The sequence below is a fragment of the Pongo pygmaeus genome, chromosome 13 (genome assembly GCF_028885625.2).
Source record: "Pongo pygmaeus isolate AG05252 chromosome 13, NHGRI_mPonPyg2-v2.0_pri, whole genome shotgun sequence".
NCBI classification, from domain to species: Eukaryota; Metazoa; Chordata; class Mammalia; order Primates; family Hominidae; genus Pongo; species Pongo pygmaeus.
Genome location: NC_072386.2, coordinates 117,864,946 through 117,882,293, shown reverse-complemented (window position 1 = coordinate 117,882,293; position 17,348 = coordinate 117,864,946). Strand labels below are relative to the sequence as shown.

General features: G+C 51.6%; 1 protein-coding gene and 1 long non-coding RNA gene across 13 annotated transcripts in view; one reads left to right on the top strand and one right to left on the bottom strand.

Moving 5' to 3' along the window:
* RALGPS1 (Ral GEF with PH domain and SH3 binding motif 1) overlaps window positions 1-17,348 on the bottom strand; it is a 306,650-nt gene that overhangs the window by 25,470 nt on the left and 263,832 nt on the right. The window lies entirely within an intron of this gene.
* LOC134737928 (uncharacterized) lies at window positions 7,864-16,617 on the top strand. 5 transcript variants are annotated; one of them, XR_010123373.1, is made up of 5 exons: window positions 7,871-7,945; window positions 8,396-8,796; window positions 9,039-9,162; window positions 13,476-13,679; window positions 13,848-16,617. It is a non-coding gene; the product is annotated as an uncharacterized LOC134737928 (long non-coding RNA). The 5 variants fall into 5 exon arrangements; XR_010123374.1 differs by lacking the exon at window positions 13,476-13,679 and having other exon boundaries at window positions 7,908-7,945; window positions 13,848-13,992; window positions 14,087-16,617; XR_010123371.1 differs by lacking the exon at window positions 13,476-13,679 and having other exon boundaries at window positions 7,864-8,796; window positions 13,848-13,992; window positions 14,590-16,617.

Here is a 17,348-nt window from a genome sequence, read left to right as displayed (position 1 = left end):
AAAATCAGCCGGGTGTGGTGGCACACGCCTCTAATCCCAGCTACTCAGGAGGATGAGGCAGAAGAATCGCTTGAACCCAGGGGGTGGAGGTTGCAGTGAGTCAAGATTGTGCCAGTGCACTCCAGCCTGGGCAACAGAATGAGACTCTGTCTCAAAAAAAAAAAAAAAAGTGTGTCTTCTAACACCAAGTCCATTCCCTTACCCCTGAGCTCTTACACAGCCACTTTCTGGACTCTATGTACTCATTAAACAAAAAGGGGCAAGAGCACAGCTAGACAGATAGGGTTCAGATCTTAGGTCTTTCATTTACTACCTGGGACCATGGATAGGTTACTGAACATAACCCTTGAGCCGCAGTTTCCTCATCTGAAAAGTGGGAATAATTCAATTCACCTTGCAGGTGGTCAGAAGAAGTCCATGAGGTAATGTACGCAGACTTTCATAGTTTAGCCCTCATACTTAATTTATTATGGTAATTATTACCATGTCCTTCTCAACCCAGTCATGGGGCTAACAGGTCACCAGAGCCAGGGAGTTAGGGGCGCAAACCTCACTGTGCACAATACACAGAGACTGAGGCCAAATCCTTCACGCTGGCCATGTCTTCAGCTATGTCTGGAGGAATGTGGCCCTGGCCACTGTGGCACTCTTTAGTTTCTGTGGCTTGGGAAGGGAGGTCTTTAAGGGAGGTGACTCCAGAGGCTTGCCGAGCTCTGGCTATCTGGGCCAGGCACTGGGGGTGGGAACCAGTGACTCTACAAAGGGGCTCAGCTGCTTCCTGCAGAGAACATCAAATGCAGAACAGATCAAGGGGGTGGCTGCCTGGCCATGGCTGGAGAACTTTCCTGGGGGGACCCATAAAGCCCAAGCCTACCCAGAGCTCCAGGTCCTCCAACACAAGGCCCTACAGACCCACCAGTGGCCTACAGGTTCCCATGTCCTCCAGCCTGCTTGGGTCATCTTAATGTCCAAAATAATGACCCACACCCCCAGCCCGCATACTGTGGGAAGTCTGGCCCATCTGGCATTTTGGCAGATTCAGGAGGCAAGGGCACTTGCATCACCTCCAGTTCTGAGCTCCTGTGCCGGCTGAGTGCTCACTTCCCACGAGTTGTCTCCTCTGCTGTCCCCTCTCCTTCCCAACCCCATTCTGCACAGGCACCTTCTCCTTCATCCGCCCCCGCCAATCCCTTTATTAAGCCTTAGCCAACTTTCTTATTCTCAATAACATTCCAAAATGTCACTTCTTTCCTCAGTGCCCCCAGGCAACTCCAAGACCCCAACCCTTTCAAATGCTGCCACTCTTTACTTCAGTGACAACACTGGTTGTCAGGTGGGATCTCTCTCACAGCCACCCTTGCAGTGGCCATGCACACCTCCATTCACACTGGCCTTCCCGCCAGGCCGGGGCCCTTCTCTTCTCTCAGGTCCTACCAGTCTCCTCTGAGAATTCACTGCCTCAATTTCCCCTTCTCTCTCTGGCTCCTTCCCCCAGCCTACAGGCAAGCTCTAGTCTCTCTTTTCCTGTAAGCCAAGGTCCTTCACTGGATCTTTTCCCAGCAAATGGAGGTCTGTGCTCCTCCAGTCACTCAGCTCTGACTTCTGTACCTAATGACCTCCACTGACCTCCTTCTTGCCAAATCAGTGAAGGCTCGTCGGCCTCCTCCCAGAGCCCTTGGCACCTGGTGCTCAGGGTCACTCCTTCTCAAAATGCCCTCCTTCCTTGGTGGGCGCTATGCCACACTCTCCTGCTTCTCCCTGTGCCTCTTCAATCACTGTCACCACCTCCTCCATAAGCTCCTCCTTTTCCTCTAACACCCCTCATGCTGGAGGTGTCCACACAGGCCTCCCTCTTTGGCTCCTGTTTTTTATTTGATTGGATAGCTGATGACTCTTAAATCTTGACTACAGTCCTCTTTTCTTTTTTTTTTTTGACACAGGGTCTGGCCCTGTCACCCAGGATGGAGCGCAGTGATGCTATGATGGTTCACTGCAGCCTCGACCTCCCCGGCTCACCAGCTCAAGCAACCCTCTCAGCTCAGCCTCCCGAGTAGCTGGGACCACAGGAAGGTGCCACCAGGCCTGGCCCAGACCTCTTTTCTGAGCCTGAGACCCATATATCCACCTCTTGGCACTATCCCTCCATCTGCCCTTTCCTAAGATGCACCAAGTGCAGCATAGCTGAGGCTGAGCCTGCAACTCCTTCTCCTGTTTCCAGCCTTGGCTGGAGGCACTGTGGGTTACCAGTCGCCTGGCCTGGAATGGGAGCCCGCCCTCGGCTCCTCCCATACAGCAACTTGCCTCTTCTCTCCTCCCTGTCCCTCCTCACTTGCTGCACAGTCACCATGGCCTCCAGACTCTGCACAGCCCCTCCCTGCCCACCTCTCTTGTCACTGACTGGTCTGGGCCCCCACATTTTATTGTCTTCCTGCCTCCAGTCTGATCTTCTAAAATCTAACCCAGGCACAGCTTCACAAGCATTTGAAAAACGTGAAGCTGACCATGTCACCGCCTTGCTTGAAATCATCCATGACGTGGTGTTCAAAGTTCTTCCTGACCTGGCCATTTAAGCCGATCTTAAAATCCCTATGGAGGCCAGGCACGGTGGCTCACGCCTATAATCCCAGCACTCTGGGAGGCCGAGGTGGGCAGATCACAAGGTCAGGAGATCAAGACCATCCTGGCTAACATGGTGAAACTCCGTCTCTACTAAAAATACAAAAAATAAGCCGAGTGTGGTGGCAGGTGCCTATAGTCCCAGCTACTCGGGAGGCTGAGGTGGGAGAATGGCGTGAACCCGGGAGGCGGAGCTTGCAGTGAGCCAAGATCGCACCACTACACTCCAGCCTGGGCAACAGAGTGAGACTCCGTCTCAAAAAAAAAAAAAATTCCTGATGGAAAAGAAAAGGGACAAAGTAGCCAAGACTATTCTGAAGAAAAACAGTGCAAGACTTGCCCTACTGGATGGCAGAACAAAACCTAAAGCAGTAGTATTCAAAGAGTGTGGTATTGGGCATGGATGCAGACACAGTTCAGTGAATACAAAGTGAGAGCCCGACCTGCTTCCTCATGGTGGCGGCATTATCAGTCAGTGGGGAAAGGAGGAACTTTTCAGGATGAGGGGCAAAATTACTGGGTTCCATGTGGAAAAAGACAAAATTAGAGTCCTGCCTTATGTTAAGCAAGTGGATTAATGTCACAAATGCGAAAAGCAAAACTACTGGGAAAAAAATAGGAGACAGTCATTATAATCTTGGGGAAAGGGAAGAAAGAAAAAACAAAAATCCTAAACGAAAAGATGAATAAATTTGACAACATTTAAATGTCTGTACCGGAACAACCCACCAAAAACGACATCAAAATCAGTGTTAAAAGGTGAATCATAGTCTGGGAGAAGGTATGTGTCACCCCTAAACCAACAAAGGATTAGCTTCCAGATATACAGAGAACTTCAAATATCTGTAAGAAAGGACAAACCACACAGAGAGAACAAGCAAAAGATATGAAAGGCAAATTCAAGGAAGAGTCTCCAAATGGCCAGTAACAATAAGAAAAGACGCTTAACCCCACTGGTAATAATGGAAATGCAAATGAGAGTAAAAGGAGATATCTTTTTATTACAACAGATGGTAAAAAAAAAATGTAGTCTGACAATGTATTGCACTGGCAGAGGTGGAGGAACAGGAACTCTAGTTTGGGGCTTATATGAAGGTAAAATATTTGGAAAGCAATGAGCAATGCTGAATAAAGGAAGATGCCCTGCCTTTTATACCTGGTGATTCTAATTTAGGTTTTTACTCTAGAGAAACTCTTGCATATATACACGAGGAGCCATATATACAAGGATGCTCAAGGTAGCATTGTGCGTCATTGCAAAAAAGCAGAAACAAGCTACATGCCAATCAGTAGGGAAATAGATAAATGAGCTGTGGTTTATTTACTCAACAAATTCTACAAAGAGAAGAAACTGCATCTACAGGTATCAATATAGATAAATCGCAAAAACTTATGTTTCAGCCTGGGCAACATAGTGAAACCCCGTCTCTAAAAAAAAATACAAAACCTAGTCCAGTACGGTGGTGTGCACCTGCAGTCCCAGCTACTCAGGAGGCTGAGGTGGAAGGACTGTTTGAACCCAGGAGGTAGAGGTTGCAGTAAGCTGATATCATGCCACTGCACTCCAGCCTGGGCAACTGAGACCCTGTCTCAAAAAACAAACAAACAAACAAGACCCAAAACTTATGTTAAGTGGAGAGAGTAAGTAGCAAAAGAATGTTTATGGCATTATGCCACTTAGGTCAAATTTCTAAAAACACACAAAACAACAGTATATATGTTTACACACAAGTATATATGCAGTAAAACGCAAAACCAGCATAAGAATAATGTAAATCAGCACAGCAGTAACTGTAGGGAGGAAAGGGAAATGAGGCAGGATGGGGGTGAGAGGCCTTCCCTACATGTGTAGTCTTAATACTTAAAGAAATATGTGGTGAACCTGGCAAAATGTTAACTGCTGTTAGATACGGATAATGAGGACAATGGGTATTCTCTATGCATTAACTATTTCATTATTTAAAGTGAGACTACTTTAAAAATAGTGGCCACCTACTCTGTGCCAGGTGCTGTGCTGGAATCTCCATCTGCCCCTCCAGATTTGTCCTCCACCCTTCTGCACCCTGTGCCGTGGACCCGGGGGCTGCATATGGGGCTAGGTCAGTAGACTCCCTGGCCCCCTCTGACTCCTCGCTGGGTTAGGCTGACGGGGAGCAGGCTGGGGCACTGCCTCCTCTGGCTCTCTCCCTGTGGGGTCACTCCTGAGAGGTGGCAGTCTATTTCTAACCCTGGGGTACTGAGCTGTCCTTTGGGGTCCCCACACTCTGCCCACATCTTTGTAAATAGCCCCATTCTGAAACTCTCCTCCAACCACCCAACTTGAGTGTGTCATTTGTGTCTGCCTTGACCCTGTAGTGCCTTCACATTTAATCCACACATCACTCCTCTGAGGTCTGTATTATTAGCTTCAACTTGCAAGTAGAGTAGTAGAAGCTCAGTGGGTAGGCACCAAGCATGCATCTAGGACCTGGCTGGCGATGGGGTTAGGTTCAAGTCTAGGCCTTGTGGGTGCATGGAGCAGACACCTGGGACCACCTGCCCAGTACCTTTTCAGGAAGCACGTTCCCCTCCCACTGATGGAGACAGGGGAGGCAATGCCAGTCCAAAGCGGCCTCACCTCTGGCCCCAGCTGATGGGTCTACGAGTAGATACCCTCCCCAGGATTTTTGGATTTGAGCCTAGAAAGCATCTGAGGACAAACTCTGTTTGACGAATGAGAAATAAAACCTAGATACTAAGAATGGCCATGTTTCCCTGCTTGTGGTGAGGGAATCTGATCTGTGGTGACAGAAAAAGAAAGTAACCTCACTGAGTGAGGCCATAAAGCAAGGTGGAAGAGAGTTCTCTTTCAGTTGTTCCTGACATCCAGTGTGTCCCTGGCCTGGCTGTTCAGCCCTCCCTGGATTCTGTGAGCCAATGGGTTCTTTTTTTTTTTGAGACAGTCTTGCTCTGTCGCCCAGGCTGGAGTGCAGTGGTGCCATCTTGGCTCACTGCAACCTCCACCTCCTGCATTCAAGTGATTCTCCTGCCTCAGCCTCCCAAGCAGCTGGGATTACAGGTGTACGCCACAATGCCTGGCTAATTTTTTTTTTTTTTTTGTATTTTTAGTAGAGACAGGGTTTTTTAGTCTTTAGTAGAGACGAGGTTTTGCGACCATGTTGGCCAGGCTGGTCTCAAGCTTCTGGCCTCAAGTGATCCACCAATCTCAGGCTCCCAAAGTGCTAGAATTGTAGGCATGAGCCACCGCAACCAGCCCAATGGGTCCTCTTTTGGTTGAAGTCAGCCAGTCTGTCTTTGTTGCTGCAGTTCAAAGAACCTTAACAAAGAGACCCCACCACCAGACACTGCCTCTTGGCACAGCTGCCTAAATAAACTAGCCTGGTGGCAGGAGAGAGGAGAGGCTCTCCAGGGCCCCAGTTCCTGCTTTCAGATGGCATCTCAAGAACAGGATCTGAAAGACCAATCCACCGTAATGGAACTGGAGAGGCATGACTCTAAAGGAAAGGTTTGTGGCCTAGACTTCACAAACCCAGGAGGTGTATAGAGGACTGAAAGTGCAGCTAAGCTTTTGTATCTGTGCATTTTCCCCGCAAGGGGTTCCATGTGGGCATCAGCTTCTTTGAAGCTCCGGCGGATCACGAGGTCAGGAGTTTGAGACCAGCCTGGCCAATATGGTGAAACCCTGTCTCTACTAAAAAATAAAAAAAATTAGCTGGGTGTGGTAGCAGGCACTTATAGTCCCAGCTACTCAGGAGGCTGAGGCAGGAGAATCACTTCAACCCGGGAGGCGGAGGTTGCAGTAAGCCGAGATCGCACCACTGCACTCTAGCCTGGGCAACAGAGTGAGACTCCGTCTAAAAAAAAAAAAAAAAAAAAGGCTCTAATTCTTAACCAAAGAATATATCAGAACCATCTGGAGAATGTTAAAAATGGAGTTTCTTGGGCCACCCCTGGAGGTTGATTCCGTGGGCCACAGGTGGGTCTGGGCATTGCAGTCAGCCAAAGCTCTCCAGGTGATTCTGCTGTGCACCCCGGGGGAAGAAACTCTGCTCAAATTGCTGTAATACAGGCAGGCTGTTCTGAAGGAAACATCTTGTGCAGTTGTTCCAGAAAGGAAAAGGAAGAATGAAAACCATCCTGCTTTGTTTTGGTTTTGCACATATTGCTCAAGAAACAAATCCATGTAGAGGGTGGGTCTTGTCTTGTTTATCAGCAGCCGTGTGCGAGGGATTACAGTCTCACTGCCTGAGTCACTCTGGCTCCCACCCTGACTCAGGAAAGTGTTTTCTAAAGGTCAAATTGCATTGCTCCTCCCTTGTGGTTTGGAGTGGAACCCAAGGCTACCTGGTGTTGTGGCAGTAATAATAATGATGATAATTATAATCTAACGTAATGCGCCCGGCGCTATGCTCTGTATCTGTGCCACAAGACTTGAGGTGGAAACTCTTAGTAGCCCCGTTTTACAGATCAGAAAGTGGGGCTTACAGAGCTACTGCACGCTGGAGGCAGGACTTGATCCCAGGTGTGCGGCACTCTTGCGGTGGCTGGGGAGGAAGGCTAGCTGTTCAGAGGTCGGGCGCTGGTCCGAACATGAGGAAGGAGGAACACGGTGGCCATAACTGAAGTGATCTAGTAAACGGGAGACATTTCCTCCAGGAAGTCTGTAGTGGGTAAGACCCAGTTACTACCCTTGAGGAAAGGAAGGTGATGGGAACTAGCATCTATATGCACTGTGTGCCAGACTTGAGTAAACACTTCCAAGTCCTGTTCTTTGATTCCTATGAGGTTAGTAACTTTTATCATCGCCATTTTAAAGGAAGGCTCAGAGGCACTCTGCAGTCACACAGCTGGAGGGGTGCAGTGAGACGCGGAGGCTCCAAGTCTCTTCTGGTAACTTCTTCAGCCCTTCCTGCTCACTCCTGCCTGACTCCTTTTCCTGTCTGTCTCCGTGTGCTTCCTGCCTCTAGCTCCGATTCCCATGTCCAGTCTCTCCCAAACCCACTGGACTTGCCCTTGGTCTCTTCCATTCAATTCTTGACTCTCCTTCCAGGACTAGGCCCGGATCTGCTGCCTCTTCTTTTGGCTGTGGATGGCCCTGGGAGGCACGCCTGGCCTCAGATGCCCCTTGACCCAACTGGAGGAAGGGTGGGGGGCCCAGCAGAAGAGCCTGCAGCCTCCCTGGGCACCGTTTCAAAGCTGATGCTGCTCTCTCTGCTCTGGGTCTCAGCTCCTCCCCTCTTCTGCATTGTTGACCAACAGCCTGGGTCTGACGCGGAAGCAGAAGAATTCCCATTCAACTAGGCCCCAGGGATGGGGGGCCTCTCTGCCAGTAAGTGACACCCTCTGCTACTGAAAGGCCTCATGTTCCTGCCCTGCCAAGCCTGGGGTGGCCACCACGTGACAGCACCAGGGACACGTGTCTTCTGGGACTGCTTGTGAGCTGGGTGGCTGGCAAGTTTGTTTCTCCATGTCCCGGGGCAGGGGCAAGGGTGTGGGTGGTCATAATGCACCAGGGCTCTGGGATGGCTGAGCAGAGTGCAGTTCCTGCTGCCAGCCCCGATATGGCACGGACAGCTGGAAAAACTGACCATGTGGCTTGACTATCTCAGAGGATTGCTCCATTTTTCCTCAGCATAATTTTTCCATGAATAATCTTTAAAGCTCTTTAAGTGGCTGTTTCTTTAGCAGTTTTATTGGAACATATGAGAACTGACAGTCTCTGTGGGGAACGAGATATCATGTTGAAAAAATATCTGGTTTTCATTACATTTCTTTCAAGAAAGCAACAGGCTGCCCAACAGACCACTCATTGATTGGAAGAGAAAGGAGCCCAGAGCCTCCTAACAACAGCCTTGGAGTGGACAGGACGATGAACAGTGATGGCAAAGACTCAGGATCTGAAGGGAGACAGGCCTGGTCCCCCACCTGTGTCTGCCACTTGCAGGCTGAGTGACCTTGGGCAAGTCACCTCACATCTCTGACCCTGAATTCTACATCTGCGAAACAGGAATGGTGACCCTGACTGACAGCCTCCCTGTGAAGAGTAAGCCATACGGCATCCCTCCCTTCTTCACGTGACAAACTTTTCCTGAGTCCTGACCTTGGGGGCAGGAGCTGGAGATACTACACTGGATTAGAAAGATGAGTTTCCAGTCAAGTGTGGGAGAGAGAAGTAGCCAGGTAATTACACCAGGAGAGACATCTACTTTTACATGAGAATAATAACAATAATAAATACGGTAAAGGCAACAACTACACCAGTAGTATAACTACAACAATAATGATGGTAATAATGACAGCAGCTAACATTTACTGAGCATCTACAAGGTGCCAGGAACTGTGATAAATGCTTTGTACACCTGATCTTATTTAAGCCACACATTAACACTGCCATGCAAGTACTGTTGCTATCTCACTTTTAGGCTGTAGAACCTGATGGGGGAAGAGTTCAGGAACTTGCCCGGTTGAGCAGCCAGTCAACGGGACAGCCCTGAGCACGGTGCACGTGAGAACACAGAGGGGACCCCTGGAGGGCCTGATGTCCAGGTGGGTGCAAGAGCTCCAGTAGGAGCGGTGATGGATGCAGACAGAATAACATGTGCACAGACTTGGGGTGACAGAGAGCAAGGCCTTTGAAGAAGCCTGGAGTTCAATGAGGGGAAGGTGTAGAGATTTTTAGGAAGGGGCACTGATGCATTCAGATGTGTACCCTAGAAAGTTTGCTTTGGTTGGAGAGCAACCGGATGTGGCCAAGACTTGACACCACAGGCTGGGGGTATGGAGGGAGGGGGACTTGGGGTGACCGTCGGTGGAGTGGTATCCCTGGTACTGTCAGGTTTTGGGGACACGATGAGAAGTTCATTTTGGGATTGATATCTGGAGGCCACTGGGTAGATGGGCACAGTGCTCATGGCTGCTGAGGAAGACATGTGTTTGGGATGGGAAGCCTCGTTCCCACGGATTTCCGGCAGCATCCAAGTGGCCTGCCTGGGACAGCACTGCCCTATTTAAGCAGCCTGGCAGCCTTGCTGCCGCTCACAGGGGCACTTTCCAAGTATCGCACATCAGAAATTAATGGGAGGCAGCTGTGGCAGAGGGGAAACTACTCAGCTTGGAGTCACAAGACTTGGGTTCCAGTCCAGCCTCTGCCCCACGCTGAGCTGGGAGCTCACAGTCCAGTCTCATTCTTTGGAGCCTGCGTTTTCTCATTGGAGGAGGGGGCTTGACAACCGTGCAACCGGGTGCTCTTGCAGGTACCACTCTGAGCCTCTGGTGCACACGGTGACTTTCGCCTAATGTGAAAGGGGCTCAGTGTCCTCAGTGTTTCTCCTGGCCAGGCTGAGAATCCGGTTCCCAAGGACTCAGGCCCTCTCCAGGTCTGCCAGACCCTGTGGCTCTCCAGGACGCTGGGGACCCTCTGCACAGAAAGTCTGTGTTGAAACCCTTCTCTGGCCAGGTTTCACAGTGGAGCCTGGGAGCCGGTCACTTTCACATTCACACACATTGTTTCTCATACATGCAGCTCTCACGAGTTCTCGCTGTCAGCCAAGAGCTGTCTCACACATCATTTAGAGGGCCTGGTTCATTTCCTTTTTTTTTTTTTTTCTTGAGACGGGGTCTTGCTCTGTCACCCAAGCTGGAGCGCAGTGGCGTGATCATGGCTCACTGCAGCCTCCACCTCCTGGGATCAAGCGATCTCGCCTAAGCCCTGAGGAGCTGGGGCTGTAGGCACATGCCACCATGCCCAGATAATTTATACACTTTTGTAGAGATGGGGTTTTGCCATGTTGCCCAGGCTGGTCTTGAACTCCTGGGCTCAAGTGATCCTCTTGCTTCGGCTTCCCAAAGTGCTGGGATTACAGGTGTGAGCCACTGCACCTGGTTGACCTTGATCATTTCTTTCTGCAAATGGCATCCAATCACCCATCCTAGGGCAGATTCCTAGGCCATGGGGAGCGCAGAGCAGCAGATGCTGGGGGAGCCGCTGGTACTCGTGAGGAGCTGGGCCACATCCAGGCAGGGAGTTGGCCAGAGGTGGGTTTGAGTCTCGCCTCTTCTGCTTGACCTTGACGTGACAGGCTGCTGAGATGGGTGACTCCAAGAACAAAGAAGATGTGAAATCCCAGAGTAACGGGCCACAACTGGCCTCCTATCCCTGAGCTCCTCAAGGAGGGCCCCTCCCGCCCATCCATTCCGAAAATATAAACGGGCAGCGAGAGTATGTTTCCAGAGAGAGGAGCACATGGAAAGAGGGCCTACCACTTGCCCCTGGCTGTTCTCTTTTTCTTCTCACACATAGTTAGGGGGAGTCTCCACAGACCCCTGTGGAGGTTGAACTATGTCTCTAGCAGTCAGGAGACCCAGGGGAGCTGCTGTGCCTTACTTAGGCCTGACGAGGCCAAACGGCTGTGCCAGAAGACAGCGGTGGCCACAGGCAGGTCTTTTGTGCTCACAGGTCTGTTAGAATGAGGACAGGTATGGCCTCCTGTGGACCCAGGTGGCCCATGTGAGGAAAGCTGGCAGAGTTGAGGGCTGGAGGGGACCCAAGCATCAGGAAGCTGGCAGTGGGCACCAGACTTTGCAGGGGAGGCAGGGAAGGGGCTGCAGGGGTCCCCAAAATAGATTTGCATCTGCCTGGGTCAAGGGACTTGGGGAATCTCTGAAATACCCATGAAAGTGCCTGGGAGAAGAAGCATCAGCGATATCGGCTGCCAGCTAGAAGGCCCTGTGAAATGGTTTGCCCCCTCCAAATCTCATGTTGAAATGTGATTTCCAGTGTTGGAGGCAAGGCCTGGTGGGAGGTGACTGGATCCGGGGGCAGATCCTTCATGAATGGTTTAGCACCATCCCCTTGGTGATAAGTGAGTTCTCACTCAGTTCATGTGAGGTCTGGTTGTTTAAAAGTCTGGGAACTCCCCTCTCCTCACCCCTGGCTCTCTTGCTCCTGCTCTCACCATGTAACATGCTTGTTCATCCTTTACCTTCTGCAAGCTTCTTGAGGCCCTCACCAGAAGCCAAGCAGATGTTGGTGCCATGCTTGTAAAGCTTGCAGAACTGGGAGCCAATTAAACCTCTTTTTAAAATAAATTACTCAGCCTCAGGTATTTATTTATGGTGATGCAAGAATGTCCTAATACAGAAAATAGGTACTAGGAGTGGGGTATTTTCTGTATTAGTACATTTGCATTACTGTAAAGAGATACCTGAGGCTGGATAATTTATAAAGAAAAGACGTTTAGGCTGGGCGTGGTGACTCACACCTGTAATCCCAGGACTTTGGGAGACCAAGGTGGGCAGATCACCTGAGGTCAGGAGTTCAAGAGCAGCCTGGCCAACATAGTGAAACCCATCTCTACTAAAAATACAAAAATTTGCTGGGCATGGTGGCGGGCGACTGTAATCTCAGCTACTTGGGGAGGCTGAGGAAGGAGAATCACTTGAATTCAGGAGACAGAGGCTGCAGTGAGCCGAGATCACATCACTGCACTCCAGCCTGGGTGACAGAGCGAGACTCCGTCAAAAATTAAAAAAAGGAATGAAGGAAGAGAGGGAGGAAGGGAGGGAGGGAGGGAGGAAGGGAGGGAGGGAGGGAGGGAGGAAGGAAGGGAGGGAGGGAGGGAGGGAGGGAGGGAGGGAGGGAGGGAGGGAGGAAGGAAGGAAGGAAGGAAGGTTTAACTGGCTCATGGTTCTACAGGCTGTAAGGAATTATGCTGCCAGCATCTGCTTCCAGTGAGGGCCTCAGGAAGCTAAGGTACAAGTCACCACGCCTTGCTGATTTTTTTTTTTTTTTTTTTTTTTAAACAGATGGGGTTTTGCCATATTGCTCAGGCCAGTCTCAAACTCTACTCTGGGCTCAAGCCATCTGCCTGTCTCAGCCTCTCAAAGTTCCAGGATTACAGGCATGAACCACCACACCTGGCCCCTAAACATGAGATCTGCAGGGGAAACATACTCTCGCTGCCCATTTATATTTTCCGAATGGATGGGCGGCAGGGGCCCTCCTTGAGGAGCTCCAGGGATAGGAGGCCAGTTGTGGCCCATTACTCTGGGATTTCACATCTCCTTTGTTCTTGAGTCTCTCATCTCAGCAGCCTTGACATCAAGGTCAAGCAGAAGAGGCGAGACTCAAACCCACCTCTGGCCAACTCCTTGCCTCGATGTGGCTCATATGACCCTATGCTCCAATTACGACTGTATCCTCTCCCCCAGTTGCCACAGGCCAAAGAGACGGAGAAAGGCCTAGGGAGGGAGAAGGGCCAAATACCCCTCCTCTCTTGCCACAAGCAGCCAGGCCTGAAGCACCCCAACTAGGTTGTGACAAGGAGATTAGAGTTAGTTAGATCAGGTTTGGAGTTCTGATTCTTATATGGAAGTTGCCTTCTGAGGACCAACTGGGGACAATGTGTGACTCAAAAGTGACTGTAGGAAAGTCAAGGGCATGCCAATGTAATGCCTACTTGCACTATATGGATACATGGAGCTGTGGGGACAGAGCCCAGAGGCTGTCCAGAGCCTTGGGCTTGGCAACTAGTTCTGCCACTTCCTCAATGCATGAGGCTGTGCGAGCACCTGCATCTTCACCTATAGAATGGGGATGACACTGGCCCCACCTCACAGTGTCTGTGTCAGGGTCACTGAGTGAGCACATGAGAAGTACTTACGATGGTGCTTGGCAGACAGTACATGCTCAATGCAGCTCAGCTGCTATGACTGGTATTATGTAACTCTTGGAGCCTCTGTTTCCCTCCTGTGGAACAGCTGAGGTGTTTTAAAACCTCAGCTTTAAAACCTGTCCACAAAGTCTTTGATGCTGCTCCCATTCAGTGGTAGGGTCTAAGTCCCTCTCCTTGGACCCGCAGGCTTTCGTGACTGCCCTGAGCAGCAGAGTGTGGCAGCAGTAAGGCTGCATGACTTCTGAGGCTGGCAGAAGGGCTCTGTGATTCAGGTTCTACCCTGCTCTCCTCAGCCATTTGCTCTGGGTGAAAGCCAGCTGCCCTGCAGGAGGCTGCAATACTGAGGCTGCCATGCTGTCAGGAGGCCCAGGCCACAGTGGGAGGCCACAGGTAAGTGTTCTGCGCCTCCCGCTTGTAGCCCAAGCCCCATCTGGCAGCAAGCACTGAGCATGTGAGTGAAGATGGCTCCAGGTGACTCCAGCTCCAGCCTGAGCCCTGTTCAGCTTCCTGACCCACAGAGTCTATGCATGTAATAAAATGGTTGTTTCATGCCCTTAGGTTCTGGGGTGGCTCGTGAGTGACAGCAGTACTGGTATGCTGGTGAGTGCCTCAGCGGGAGCTCTCTCTGTCCCCCTACCAACTCCCCGATGTCTGGACGGCACCAGAGCCTGCCTGGGAGGCCACGAGCTAACACTCTCAAGAGGTGAGTGTATGCCAGGCGCTGGACTAAGGGGACTTCCCCAGAGACCCTGTGAAGTATGTCTGTATGAAGATTCCTATTCCTATTTCTCCAATAGGAAAACAGACTTAGGGGGATCAAACCAATGACCCAAGGGCCTACAGCTAAGAACTGCTGGAGCCAGGCTCTGAACTGCGCTCTGCCTGACTCCAGAGGTGGTTTCTACCACCAGGCAATACAACAGGGAGACACACAGGTGTGTCAGAGAGCAGTCCTCACAGTGCGAGCACAGAAACCAGAGGCCAAGGCTGAAGATTTTCCTGGACTCGCGGTGCTGCCCAGGAATCTTCTGAGAAAACCTGTCAGTTGGTAAAGCCACGTGGAGGCAGGGCTAACAAAATCTGGAAATGTCTTCACCAGTTCCAAAGTACACACAAACATTACTTGCCCTCTCTGGGGGTCAACGTTCTTTATGATTTTTTTCTCTCCAGGAAAATATTAGTTCATTTATAGAAACTAAACATTACATGTGGAGGGAAAATGGAAAACGTGGCATTCTTGGCCTTTTTTTTCTCCACAGACACAGAAACTGAGAAGGTTTCTCCATTTCCTTTCTCACAGCCTATTTGTTGGTGTGGAACTGCCTGTGAAGTCATTCTGCAGGGGTGGAAAGTGGGGGCCAGCTCTCTGTGGGCAACAGGGACCATCCCAGAGACAAAGGGCAGCCTCAGCCCACAGACCACTTCGGACGTGAATCAAGGCCTCAAAGGGCGAGAGACCTGGGCCACTGTGGGCTGGGTAGAGGGGTAGAGGCATGGGCGCTGCCTAGAAGAGGTCCAGAGAGACCGCCCGGCATATTGGTCTTGCTCCCACTGCCTCCTTTCAGCTCCTCAGTGTGTCCGTCCTTGCCCCTGGCAGCTTTTGCTGCCTGTTTCCCCGACTAAAATGTGAGCTTTAGGGGGAAGGTTCTTGCCTTCTCTTGCTGGGCACCTGGCTCACAGCAAGTCCTTGGCCTGGAAGTCTTGGGTGAATGAATGAATGAACATGTCTCAGGGCCTCTCCTTGGCAGGTGTGGGGGATGTGCCTACTGGAAAGGGCACTGAGCTGAAGCCTAAACCCCCTCCTGAGGAGCCGGGGAAGCCTGCGTTCCTCCCATTCCTGGGACTGCAAGAGGCACATTCCTGTCCCTGAGTCTGGTCAGGCTCCTGCCACGCAGCTCAGTCTGGCTGCCAGGTCCAGAAAGGCCTCCTTGGAGCTGCCCCTCTGGCCCCACCCTCCCCAGGACCCCAGGCCACCGCACAGCTGCAGCAGCACCCACTCTCTGTCTTCTGAGGCTGCTAGTGGGAAGCTGGGACCCCCGAGTGTGTCTGAAGCCTTCCAGGCACTCCTCGACCCTCTGGTGATCAATGAAAACCTTCACATCCTGCTTCCAGGGCTGAAGCCAGGGACTTGGAAAACTGGTTGAAAACACTCCTATGAGCTGGGGCTTGCTCTGCTGTGGAAAACTGCCGGCATCAGCACTTCTCCCAAGGCTGTGCCGAGTCAGCAGTCGGCCCACTCTGGAGCTGCCTCTGAGGACCAGGTGCCTACAGGACCCTGTAAGCAGCTTGAAGAGTTGTGGCTGACGGAGGGATTTCTGTCCTGGGCTCTAGGAATTCTAGACTGGGCCCTTCCTCAAGGGGCTTTCAGTCTGGCGGAGCAGACAGACATGGGCAAATAAGCACACAACTAACTGTGCCATCACTGCAGAAGGAAGTGCCACAGAGGGGCATGAGGGCCAGGTGCAGGAAGGAGCCAGGGCCAGCATGTGCCTGTAAAAGCCAGACAGTAAATAGCTCAGGCTCTGCAGGCCACAGGGTCTTTGTCCCAAGCACTCAACTCTGCCACTGCTGCATGAAAACAGCCACAGGTGATATGTCAACCAAAGAGGGGTGGCTGTGCCCATATGAAAACAGAGGGTGGATTTGTCCCCCAGTTTGCCAGGGCCTGGTTGTTACAGGGCCTGACCTGATCGGGGGTGGGGCTGATAGTGGGGAGAAGGCTTCCCCGAGGCAGTGATGTTTAGCTAAAAGCTTCAGGCTGAGGCAGTGATGGAGGCAGAATCACAATATTGACAGTTATGATAATCACATCACCATGATCAAGTTCCACCTAACACGTGTGTTCTATGTTGCACACTGTGCTAACAACACAACCCTGTGAAGGAGGAAGATTTTATACCCACTTTACAGATGGAGACACTGAGGCTTGGCAGTATGCTGAGTAGTCTGTTCACACAATTCAGTTGCATTTTTTGCCCTGCCCACTTGCCACTTCTGGTCGGGGGAGGCTGCCCCCTGAGATCCATCTCCTGGACCCCTTGCCCCCAGCTTTCTATTGGATTTGGCCAATGAAAGGCTCTGGCGGCAGACTGAGGGCTGGAGGAGAGAGAGGCCAGGGATTTCTCTCTGCTCCCTCCTGCTTCCCCCTCCGTGCCCACAGACCCTGCACAGCCAATCATCCTCCAGAACTCAGCCATCCCTGGGGTTGGTAACACTTCTTCCCCATGCCCTTCAGCCTAGGACTCCACCCACCCCAGGACCCTGGGCCGGCCCATGGGTGCCTTGCCATGCTTTATTGGTTCTGTTCATTAAAGTCTCTTCATGTGAACCATCTGGGGTCCATTCTGTCCCCTGCCAGGGCTCTGATGCTGGAGGCTGGCTGGCTTGCTGGTTTCTGGTCTCACATGGCTAATAAACAACAGAGCCAAGTAGAGGTGTGGGTGGATCGTGGGAAAGGAGGCTGTACCTGAGAAGGCTGGGCCAGGGCTGGCTCCTGGCTCCCCAGCTGACTTCCAGGACAGTCAGGGGTCAAAAGAGGCCAGGAAATGCAGTGCCTCCTTTCCTGCCCCACGGCCCAGTGAGTGACCCCATTCTTGAGGCGCCCAATTAGCACTTTTAGTTTTCTAAGCCTGGCTCCAGGTCTGCAACCTCCTGTTCTTCTCCCTAACCCTAGCAGGGGGAGCCAGTGTTGCTCAGCGCAGACCTGGGCTGGGGGCTAGGGCTGAGGCTGAGGCTGAGGCAGGGCCCTGGGCTCTTCCTCAGGGAGGAGATAGTGGGGCAGATGGTGGTGAAATGCAGGGACCAGCTGGGTCAGATAGATGCCTGGAGGGGAAGAGGAAGCCTCTGTCGCCATTGCCCTGGCAGGAAGCAGCATGCAGGCATGTTGAATGGCTGGTGCTAGGGAGAGCCAGGCTGGCAGATGAGGGCTTGGGCTGGAGGTGAGGGTGGAGGCACCAGGGAGGAGGAGAGCCCTCTGAGCCTCAGTCGTGAGGCTGCAGCAACAGGATCTCCTCCACACTTGGGCTAGTGTATACCAGGGGCTCACCCAGAGCTGCAGCC